Consider the following 13184-nt stretch of genomic DNA (forward strand, 5'->3'; position numbering starts at 1 on the left):
GGTAAAGCATAACAGATGAAGCAGGGTGATTCACATGTGTGGAAACACTTAACGAAAAATGCCCAGAAATGCACTCATACTCAGTAAACGTGAGTTCAAAGCGTCCGAAACGTAAGGATTAGCGTCAAGAACATGAAAGCCATTGCCAATCCACCAATAATATTCCTTCAAACCGATGCAAAATGAGGTACACGGTTGCATACCAATAAGGATGCAACAACTGAGGCCAAGTTCAAATTGTACAATTGGACTCACAAAGAAACTGGGTAAACTAAACGAATGTCACTAGTGGGATCGCATGATCGATATTGAAATGTGGCCAATGTGTGTGTTGATATCATCATGTAGCTAAAGAACAAATGTCAACATGTCCCACTACTGCTGGGACATCGTCCCACGTGCGAAAAATAGAAAAATAACTACTCGGGTCTTGAATCTGAGGCCGTGGGCTCCCAGTAGTATTGGAAACTGCGACCACGCGAGCAAAAGCGAGCGCTCTAGCCCTGAGGTTCGAAGGAGCCTCACTTTCTCTGTATTCATTTCTTTGAGGAGTACCCACTTTGTTTGGCAAGCCCTCTTGTACAGCATCCCGACATACTTGTGTGTTTCATTTTGTTACTCCTACTGCACAGTTGTAAACAATCAGAGCTTTAAGACGTTTCTTCCTATTTCTCATGTTTTATTTTCCATACGTATGGTGTTCCAGCTGTAGTGTTAAATGCGCCAAATCGGTTCATTTTCGTCTTTGTCTTGGCATGTACACCGTGTGTAAGATACGAATTTCTGAAGGTATTTTCCTATATTTCGAGTACGTCATATGTCTCAGAAGACGTGGGACATGATACAAGTTTGTTATTTTCACGCTCTATCAGAATTTGAATCATGCATTAAGAGATTTCTTTTCATATGTGTCGACTGTGGGACAATGTCCCAAACAAAGAGGAACATTGATACAATCGTGTTCTAGTTACGTTCTACCAAAAGGTGCACCAGATGTAATAGCAGAATGTACAACGTTATTTTCCTAGTTTTCGCATGTGAGACGGTGTCCCAGCAGTAGTGCGACATGTTGACATTTATAAATTAGCTACATGTTAATATCAACGCACACATTGGCCACGCAACCGTGCACATCATATTGCATTGGTTTGAAGGAATATTATTGGTGAATTGGCAATGACTTTCATGTTCTTGACGCTAATCCGTACATTTCGGTCGCTTTGAACTCATGTTTACTGAGTATGAGTGCATTTCTGGGCATTTTTCGTTAAGTGTTTCCACACATGTGAATCACCCTGCTTCATCTGTTATGCTTTAACGACACTCCAGATGTCTTTCTAGAGCATTTCAGTACAAATTCGCAAAAATTAATACTCAGAACGTCACTGTTGGCCAGCATCCGTACCTGGCGATTATGCAACCACACACAACGGGCATGAAGATATCCGCCATTTTGTATTTGTTCCAGATATCGACTTAATACAAACGAATTATTGTTATCTGGTAGAAAGCCTATCAATTCATATCCATTTAGACCAAGTTTCATTTGGCAGATTATCCGGGACTCCCTATGTTCCTTTGGGGAATCCCTTGCGCGTGCACGGTAGGATTATGAAACATGCAAAATTCAATAGAGCAGGTATGACTTCTTCAGTGAATTTTTTACCCGCGCTCTTTATGTTGGATAGTTTCTGAACTATTGGCGTCCGAAAGTCATTTTCCCACGCTTTCGGCACCTTGTAGATCTGAAACTATGTCCGATAGCAGAAAGTTGAAGAGAACTTTTTTTCTTGTCTCAGTGGCAGGAGTCATTTCCCAAGAGTTGTAACACTTATTTTGCAACACCCGGATATATATATATATATATATATATATATATATATATATATATATATATATATATATATATATCGGGTGTTGCAAAATAAGTGTTACAACTCTTGGGAGGTGACTCCTCCCATTGAGACAAGAAAAAAATTTCTCTTGAACTTTTGGCTATTGGACATATTTTCGGATCTACAAGGTGCCGAAAGCATGGGAAAATGACTTTCGGACGCCAATAGTTCGGAAACTATCCAACGTGAAGAGGTCGGGTAAAAAATTCACTGAAGAAGTCATACCTGCTGTATTGAATTTTACATGTTTCATAATCTTTACATGCACGCGCAAGGGATTCCCCAAAGGAACGTAGGGAGTCCCGGATAATCTGCCAAATGAAAATTCGTCTAAATGGATATGAATTCATAGGGTTTCTACCAGGTAACAATCATTCGTTTGTATTAAGTCGATATCTGCAACAAATACAAAATGGCGGACACCTTCATGCCCGTTGTGTGTGATTGCATAATCGGTACGGATGCTGGCCAACAGTGACGTTCTGAGTATTAAGTGTAGCGAATTTGTACTCAAATGCTCTAGAACAGCGTTTCCCAACCTTTTCCAACTTGCGGCACACTACGGGTATAACTTGAATTCTCGCGGCACACTCATAGATATTATTATTATTAGTAGTAGTAGTAAATAGAAAATACCGTGACAATTTTTTTTTGTGTGTTTGATTACTGACCTTCTCACAGAGAAGAAAGCTCGATCACTAGTTTTCCCTCATCGTAAATCATTATACTTATTTTTCATTGTAGTTCAAAATTAGAAAACAATTACAATGAAATATAGGACTCAGGCTTTTAAAAATACACTTTCTTTTCGAATACTGTATCCAACCTTTCACTAAGGAAGATCACTAAATTACAAACGAACAAACAAATCTCTTGTACTTTTAAAACAGAATGGCGGTAATTTGTATGAGTATTTGCTTTGTCGAAAGGGTAGAATGAGATTTTAAAATTTCAAGTTATGAAATAAACCTGTAACAACAAAGAAGCAATAATGGTCATAACAGTGATAATAAATACTTTTTTTGAACATTAAAAATGTACAGACAAGTAACACAGTGTGAAACTTATAATTTATTAACGCGGTTAATATACGTCACAATTTTTAAATATTAATAAAATCCTGTTTTCGAAATACAATCTGTGTAGTAGTAATGTATGCATATACAATAATATATTACAATTACAGTATTTTTTCCATTGTAGAGGTTCATAGTAATGTGAAATACACATACACATTTTTCCTGTCGTATAATTTGGTTGCTATATAAATAATAATTTTGTTTTCATTTCCTCGCGGCACACCAGCGGCCCATTCGCGGCACACCGGTTGGGAAACGCTGCTCTAGAAAAACATCTGGAGTGTCGGTAGAGCACAACAGATGAAGCAGGGTGATTCACATGTGTGGAAACACTTAACGAAAAATGTCCAGAAATGCACTCGTACTCAGTAAACGTGAGTTCAAAGCGTCGGAAATGTAAGGATTATCGTCAAAAACATGAGAGCCATTGCCAATTCACCAATAATATTCCCTCAAACCGATGCAATATAATCTGCACGCTTGCATACCAATAAGGATGCAACAATTGAGGCCAAGTTGAAATTGTGCAAGGGGACTCACAAAGAAACTGGGTAAACTAAAGGAATGTCATTTCGCGTAGTGGGATAGCATGGTCGATATTGAAATATGACCAATGTGTGTGTTGATATCGACATGTAGCTAATGAACAAATGTCAACATATCCCACTACTGCTAGGACACCGTCCTACATGCGAAAAAAAGGAAAATAACTACTCGGGTCTTGAATCTAAGAATGTGGGCTCCTAGCAAGATTGGAAACTACAACCATGCGAGGGAAAGCGAGCACTCTTGCCCTGAGGCTTCGAGGGAGCCTTACTTTCTCTGTATTCATTTCTTTGAGGAGTATCCACTTAGTTTGGCAAGCGCTCTTCAAATAAGGTATGAACCAGTACCTGCTTAATTAAAAGGCTATAATTTACCTTAAAAAGGCAGGATTTTCCAAGGCTTAAGCTGCTCTACCCTACAGTACTCAACTAATCTACCGTAGTCTATTTTCTAAGATAGTTAAACTTAGAAAATGATATGAAATCCTTGAGTTTTACGTCCCACGGTGGCTCAGTGGTAGAGCGTTCACCTCTGGTGTTTGGGGTCCCGGGTTCGATCCCAGCCCGCGCCAAGTGAACATTGTGGTGGACAAACACCGTGTGCGTGGGTTTTCTCGGGGTTCTCCCGTTTCCTCCCACTTTCTTCATTCCACCATTTCATTCATTTCTCATAATCACCGTCTCCTTTAGCCTAACCGGCAGAATCGTGGGACGTAAAACTCAAAGATTTCATTTCCAAACACATGAGATAGGGAATTGTGCATTTAATTTTTATATTTTAACTCAGCAAAGAGAGTAATCGATGGTAGTGTTCCATAATAGCAGAATATCGAATTTAATGTATTAGATTCTAGTGAACACAAGTATATTCTTTTTTAATATATAACTTAACAAAATTGTACTATAGTATTTGTTTGAAGACCTCCATTCATTTTAAACTTTCTCACGCTAAAGACGAATTAATTAGAATATTTTGAATAAGTAAAGTAGTTGACAACAGCACATAGAAATGTATTATATTTTAGCTCATTACTGTTACTGGAGTGTGATGTTTTACGAGTGGAAACACATTATATATTTATATTCGTTGATTACTTATTTTCTCAACAAAATCGAAATTAAACAATAACCAACACTTGCAACTGCTTATTGTAGAATGTTTAAGCGTCATGTATTAAAATACCGTTGCTTCTTTAGGTATTTGTATAAACTGTTTTTAATGTTACATCAGCATATGCGTATTCTTAAGAGAACTTCTTCGTTTTTTGTCTGACTACGGATGACTCCAAAGTTCAACCTTGAATTTGGGGATAACCTATATATTTCCTAAAAGGAGTTGTCAAGCAAGTTCGAAAACAGGTTTTAGTTCTTTACCCGGAAGTGACCCCACCCCTTCAGGGATGAAAATATATACAATAACTTAAGCTATATATCCTATATATCAAAGTACTCCGCATAAGTAGTAGATTAAGAATATAATATGCACTACCGAATTATATCCTATATCAAGGTAATAAACAGAAAAAATGATTATTTCACTATAAATTTCCTATATTAGTGAACCTCACTATCACGCCGTAGATTGATAGTGAGCAGTGGCGAAGGGTGGTAAGAGGCCCTGAGGCCCGGCCTACCCATTTACTTTCAGAAATTATAATATATAATTAATTCATTTTCCTTGCACAGAATGCATTATATTTTTAAGTTGAAAAAAAAAATGTTCGATAAAGAAATCGTATTTGGCACCACTGCTGGGAGGCTCACCCATCAGTGTCTCAGGCGGCAGTAGAACTACCGTCAAGCTACTAAGAAAATCCCGCGAGAGAACGTGTTGGTAATAACCTGCGAAGGAGACCGGCCTCAGCGCTTATCGACTTTCGTTCTCTCGAGACCTTCGATTTCGATTCAATATATCAAACAAATAAAGAGCAAGATAACGTGGGCTCCACTCCGTTCCAACTTTACTTAATTTTGCGGACTCGAACACAACGTAAAAGCTGGAACAAGTAATTCCAAAGGCGCTACGCCTATTATCGCAAACTAGGGATGGCCAATTCCGGAATTTTTACTTTCCGGAATCCGGAAAGTAAAATCGGAAAATTCCGGAATTCGGAAAAATTCCGGAATTCGGAAAAAATCCGGATTTCGGAAAAAATCCGGAATTCAGAAAAATTCCGGAATTCGGAAAAAATCCGGAATTCAGAAAAATTCCGGAATTCGGAAAAATTCCGGATTTCGGAAATATTCCGGAATTCAGAAAAATTCCGAAATTCGGAAAAATTCCGGATTTTGGAAAAATTCCGAAATTCGGAAAAATTCCGGATTTTGGAAAAATTCCGGATTTTGGAAAAATTCCGGAATTCGGAAAAAATCCGGATTTCGGAAAAAATCCGGAATTCAGAAAAATTCCGGAATTCGGAAAAAATCCGGAATTCAGAAAAATTCCGGAATTCGGAAAAAATCCGAAATTCGGAAAAATTCCGGATTTCGGAAAAATTCCGGAATTCGGAAAAATTATTTTTTCTTTTTGTAATCCTAAGAATTTTGTTCAAATGCAAAGGAACAAATTTTCTTTTTGTAATCCTAAGAATGTATGATGCAAGTTAAGCTGAAACTTACATCCTAAAGTATACACTACTCAATCTTCCCATGGTTAATGAGATGTAGTCCAAAAGTACGATGTACTCCTAATATTTAATTTTTGTTTTACTGTGATATTGTCCAGAGGTAAGACATATATCACACTGAGATAAACAACTTGACATTATGAAGATGTTTTCATACGTAGTTTTCCAGAAAATCGTAAGAAACGATTTTTTATGAAGTTAAAATATGCGTCGCTTGTTGCCAGTGTGATGCAATTGATAACTTTTATGCTGGAATAGTCTTATTATTATTATTATTATTATTATTATTATTATTATTATTATTATTATTATTATTATTATTATTACTATTATTATTAATCGTTTATGTACTGTAAAAGAAAAATATGAACCGTTAAGTAGTAGATTTTATCTGTTGTTTTTTGATATCTTCTAACAGTAATAACAAATTGCTTGTAAATACGCAATGATTATCAAGGACAATGGCATATTAATGTAAGGACTACTCTGCAGACTAGCAATAAACAATAAACAATAACAGATAAACAATAGTGCCCCCCCCCCAAAAAAAAAGTAACTAACTTGGGCACGTCAGAATGTTCGCGAGAATATAGGGACGCATTGAGACTAGCAAAAAACGTGGTGTTATTATTACTCAAAGGGCCGTACGATGGAGGCTTTAACGTTAATGTTAATGGCACCAATGAGCACTTACTTGCTCTAACGGTTAACCTCATTTTTGAGATGATTCTTAGAAGTGGGCGTGTTGGCATGCAGTTGGAGTACTAACGATTTGCGTCACTATCGAACACTAACGTAGCACTAGCGACGTTTAAAGTCGAAATTGGAGTCTGACATAAGTGGCTTGTCAACTTCACGGACATTATATTTTCCTTGAATGCGAGAATTTTGCGCCCGGGAAATTTTCGCCCTACCACAAAAATAGGAAAAAATGCGCTCGCAATATATTTGCACTGGGATGTTTGCGCCCTACCCCAAAAAGAGGGGAAAATGCGCCGGCTATATATTTGCACTGGGATGTTAGCGCCCTACAATTCAACTTATTATTGTATTGTGTAAAGTAACTTCCACTCGCACTTGAACTAGGCTTGCCTCTCATCGTCTCAGTGAGTTACTCCATCCGTTATAATATTCCGAACAAATGAAAAAAATACAATTTTAGTTCACTAAAAGGCAATCCATACAAATACAATTTTTCATTATACTACAAAATTTACAATAAAGGTATAAATGACTGATATATAATTATTTATTAATATAATCAAAGAGTATAATTTAATCTACAAAAGGCTGTTTGGCTCTACCCAGATATCTCTGTTCACAATCCTTGCGAGTTGTTTGGCTTTTCAGGACACAGAATATAGAAAAGACAATGTAAAGTGAATGTAAAATCAGTTCAGTAATATTATCAAGAAAACTATGTACAGTGTGTTTACTTGCTGGAATTACACTTCAAACACATAATTCCGTTCAGTCGTTCTTTCAGGAAAAATGTTCCGGGGGGCACATTTAGTATTCCGGAGGGGGTCACTGCTGGTACTATTCTATTTATTATTATATTATAGACGTATTATTTTGGTCTCCTCCGAGGGGGCACTCTGAGAGCTCTGGGGAGGCCAGTGTTCCCCCAAAATCATCTCTGGAAGAAGCAGTGATTGCGTTGATCCGTTGTGTTCGTTTGGCTTATATTGAAGTTTATTCTCCCCTTATATAGCCACAATGAAAATAAATCACAAATGGCATGTTTGTGGGGGGAGGATTGTTTATGCTGTAATGTCAGTTCCTCCGAGCAAATGCGTAAGCTCCAATAGGTTCTTTTATTTCGCAGGGCTCAAACTTCCCGGTGGAGGTACATTGCAGGCGCAATTTTCCCTGTTCTTGAGGTAGGGCGCAAATTTCCCAGACGCAAAATTCTCGACACCGTTCGAATGACCTCGGAAGACGATATCTTTTTCAATACTTTTTTTATATTCTTTTACTCGAGATTTCTTCATAGTTTCTTATTAAAATACTTACTAATATATCCTCATTTTATTGTCCTAACCAATCAATATGTGTATGTTGTCAGTAAAATATTTAGATTGATCGAGCCTCTGGTGTGTAACCACAGTATTTCATATCATGCCCCCATTAGAAATCTTTGCTAAACGAACCAATATATGTTGCCAATAAAATAGTTTAGAATGATTGAGCCCCTGGTAAATAACCACAGTATTTCGTGACAGACCCCCCCTTCCTATTACCATATTCTAGCTACGTGCCTGACTCAGCTAATTCTCTACATTCTTTACCAAGCACACATTTTCTAAAGCGGAAAATGCTCTCTAAATACCTAAGCTCATTATTTTCAGCAGATGCACAAACTGGGTAACATTCTATCTACATGAATGTTATATATGTCGATTACTGGAAACCGCTTCTCGCTATCTATTACCATATTTACTATATAATGATTAACGTTAAAACCGGAAATGGTTGATTTGTACCGCTTCCGGTTTGAATATTACATTCATCAGGGAACTCGATTCTTAACTATTGACTCTGTACATCATGGCCAAAATTGATTGGTAATCCATCAGATAGTTCTTGAGACTGTTTGTTTCACTGACGGACAGAATGAATATATGGCTATAGAGTTTTGATAAACTAAATTCGTTAATGAGTGATGATGGAACAAATATAAGAAAGGGAACCAAGAGCACCACCGGGAAAATTTTCGAACACAAAATTAGCCATCGAAAACCCACATGTCCTGGGTTAGAATACCATAGATGAAAACTCTACCACTGAGTCATCAATCACCCGCTTATTAGTTTTGTTAATTATTATATTAATATAAATTAATGAATGCCTGCTTATGTTAACTATTGAACAATTACATTGTATACTTCGTAAAGTCAAAAATTATAAATTTGTATTTACTGTACATACAGTGAGCGCAGAAAGTGTTCGTACACCTATGCTATTGAAACGAGAATGCCTGCGAAAAAGAAACAGAAAATTTAAGAAGTGTAATAACACACACAATATGAATAATGAAAACTAAGCTTTATGAATATATCAATAAAGAACCACAAAGACAAGTTTAATGGTCAGAAAGTAAATAAATTCCGTAGAAAATGTATAGAGTAGACGCAAAAAGTGATCGTACACCTGACGTACGAATACGAAACAAAGATACCACAACTGGGGTTCACTAGTATTCACCTGAGTATACACCTCTGTATAGCATGACGAGTAACAGAATGAGTTTAGTTGTGAATAGGAGTGAAAAAACTGCACGGTGGGCTGTCGAAATGGGAAGCAACCGAACAGAAACAAATGAGGAGACAAGAAAAGTAATTATTAAAGTGCATAAGAAGGGTAAGTCTTTGAGAAAGATAGCAAACCTCAGGGGCAGATCCAGAGGGGGGCGATCGGGGCCATCGCCCCCCCACAAGAGGAAACTTTCTTATTTTATATATAAATAAACCCATCCATAACAAGTTTGGAGCTCTTAAAAGTAGCAGTATTACTGCCAACCGCCCCTTCCCCAGAAGTCCGTCCTGGATCCGCCCCTGTATAGAGTAGCCACAATCGAGTATTTTCCGCTGTATGTTTGGAGTCGTTGTCTTGCTGAACAATAAATTGTTTTCAAGAACCATCTTCTGCGCACTAGTATGGAGATATTCCTTTAATATGTTAATATACACTTTGTGGATCATCACTCCATCGATAAGGTGGAGACGACCCACTCCTGAGGCACTCATACAACCCCAGACGAGCACGGACCCTCCTCCGTGTCTTACTTTAGGGACGAGATTTTGAGGATTCATCTCTGTATTCACCTTGCGCCATACCATACGCCTCCCATTGGACTCGATAAAATTAAATTCACTTTCGTCCGAAAATATGACCCTATTCCAGAAAGAAGCCTGATCCCTTATCTTTATACTCTTTTTCAAACTTTAGTCTCTTTATACGATTTGTCTTGTTCACCCAGAACATTTTCCTGGCTATCCGACCATGATACCCTGCGAATATTCCGCACTGTACTGGCTGATACTTTAACACCGCGTGTTTCCAGATCTGCTGCCAATTGCACAGCACTACTTTTTGGAACCTTTTTTCTTTCCCTAATAATGTCACGTTTAACTTGTTCACTCAACACTCTTGGTCTTCCAGTTCTTTTTTTTTATTATTATTATTTTTATTATTTTTTTATGGTTTCGCACAGTGATAGAAACATTATACATCGCAATTATTGTTTGTACTGTTGAACGAGGCCTGTCTGCAAGGTTTGCCAGGGGCGAATCCAGGACGGACTTCTGGGGGGGCGGTCGGCGGTAATACTGCTACTTTTAAGAGCTCCAAACTTGTTGTGGATGGGTTTATTTATATATAAAATAAGAGTTTCCTCTTGTGGGGGGGCGATCGCCCCGATCGCCCCCCTCTGGATCCGCCCCTGACTCTATAATACCTTGAAACAGCTTCGCATACCTCCCCAATCCCCAGACATGAACCCTATAGAACATCTATGATCTGTTCTGGAGATAAGAATCAGCCTGAGAAAAGCTATTCAAGAAGAATGGGACATAATCAGTCCCGAAGCTACAGAACTACGAACTACTACAGGTGAAATCAATGCCACGAAGACTACAGACAATCATTAACGCACAGGGTAATCCCACAAAATATTAAATAACGTAATATACTTTATAAGCATTAATTCAGTCATAAGTGTACGGTGACTTTTTGCGTTTACAAAAAAGGAATTCTCTCTTTTCTTCTGAACAAAACAGTGATTGTGTTTGTTTGGCCTTTCTCTTGTATATAGAAATAAAATGTATGAATGTGTAGTCTTAATTCTGGTTATATATATATATTCCACCTCTCGTTCTCATGCTAGCTGTTTTCAATATAAAGTATGCACGGTGTACGAACACTTTCTGCGCTCACTGTAGGTATGTTGACAATAAGCGAATGTTATTAGAATATTTGTTGATTTCTTTTCCTTCACTGCCTTTCGCCTGGTTAAAAAGTAGTTTGCAGTGCTTTGGAGCAGCTGCAGGTGGGAACGCGATAATGTTTGAGACATACCGGCGACTTTTTTGTGTGTGAAAATAAGACCTTTCTCATAAAGTAGTAAATAACTGCAGTAACAATTGTCTACGTAAATGATAAAGACATATCCAACTACAAGAAATTAATACAGTATATATAGCCTATTCATTATTGTGTTTCTCTTTTAACAGCTACTAGCTAAGGATGGCCAATTCCAGAATTTTTACTTTCCGGAATCCGGAAAGTAAAATCGGAAAAATTCCGGATCTCGGAAAAATCCCGATTTTTCTAAATTCCGGATTTTTTCCGAATTCCGGAATTTTTCCGAAATCCGGAATTTTTCTGAATTCCGGAATTTTTCCGAAATCCGGAATTTTTCCGAATTCCGGAATTTTTCCGAAATCGGAATTTTTCCGAAATCCGGAATTTTTCTGAATTCCGGAATTTTTCCGAATTCCGGAATTTTTCTGAATTCCGGAATTTTTCTGAATTCCGGAATTTTTTCGAATTCCGGAATTTTTCTGAATTCCGGAATTTTTCCGAATTCCGGAAAGTAAATTTTCCGATTCCGGAAAACAAAATTTCCGGAATCCGGATAATTTTGGCCATCCCTATCGCAAACTAATGCCCGTTTATTCCGGAGCATACTCCCAAGCAGCCAGAAGGAGTAGAAGTCTGAAGACACAGTTATTGTGTTGAACTGTTACGTGATAGTGTTTTTACATATTATCACATAGCCTTGCTCAGTGTGTTATTGTGTATTAGTACTAACGAGGAAGGTCCATAAACCGTGAGAGTTGAATTTTGATGAAAATTTGTGACAAAATTCAGTTCGAGTTGCTAAGTAACGTAGTAATAGTCACTCGATGCGCAAATGCTTCGTTGAGGTGCTACACCGACGCCATCTTGAAATACTGTAGGCAATATCCAAGAATACCCTTTTAGCACAAAAATGAAAAAGCTTTTGATATATCTGACTTCAGCATTGTAAACCAAGGTAGATCATCTATACGCGAGAGTACTTCCAGTGCATGACCGCTATCTTGAAAGGTGCCATATTGAATCGTCGTCAAATATGATAAATGGCAAGGGGGTCATGTGGGGTATCAAGTAGCACTGGAATTTACTCCTGAATTTATTTCCGTAACCAAAATTTAGATATCTGTTTTCACTTCAGAATTAAGAGGTCTCTTACCCACAGGAACATATAAAAACTGTGTGAGTTAAACTTGTGTCATGAAACACGATAGTGCGAGCACTTGCATGATTTTAACTAATGTAGTAGTTAATGCAGTACAATAGCGACTATACCAATCAGATCTTGAGACTAGTAAGAGAAATCGTTAATTAAATTGAAATTTCTGTAGTGATAAATGGAATATCAGCATGCTACAAGTTATACCTATTTCAAAGTGCGATGGAATAGACTGTTGGTCGATGAAACACATGCCTAATAGTACTGACAAGCAGAGAATACCAAAGGGATTGTTCGGATATGTATTAGAAAAATTATATAAACTGGTACGCATTAGTTGAACGACCAAAATGGTTCGGGTTCCACTATAATCAGTAGGTCCACGTCTCCTTTAGCGTAGCAGGCGTGTGGGATGTTGAATTGTATCAAACTAAAAGTCTCTTTTAGGCAATTTTACGTGTTCCATTATAGTGTGTTAAGTTTTATTCTCCAATCTAGAAACCTTACGCAAAGACCATCATTGTTGCAGAATATTGCGTTCCTTTCCAATACTCATATTTGACGACCTATAATTTACCGTGCATATTACGAAGTTAAAATACTTTAATATATTTATTGATAGTTTCTCTAAATACAATCGATTTATTGCTGCCACATTGAACAATGAAGGAGATTTAAATTATCAGTTCACAGCCAATTCTTAGAAGATACAACTGGAAACTTAGAATTCACTTTTCTTGTGTCTGTTCTGCTATTAGTGATAAGAGAATGCATGCACAACTGCTAAGAATATGTGGCAG

This window comes from Thermobia domestica, chromosome 6 (genome assembly GCF_964235325.1).
Source record: "Thermobia domestica chromosome 6, izTheDome1.hap1.1, whole genome shotgun sequence".
Taxonomy (NCBI): domain Eukaryota; kingdom Metazoa; phylum Arthropoda; class Insecta; order Zygentoma; family Lepismatidae; genus Thermobia; species Thermobia domestica.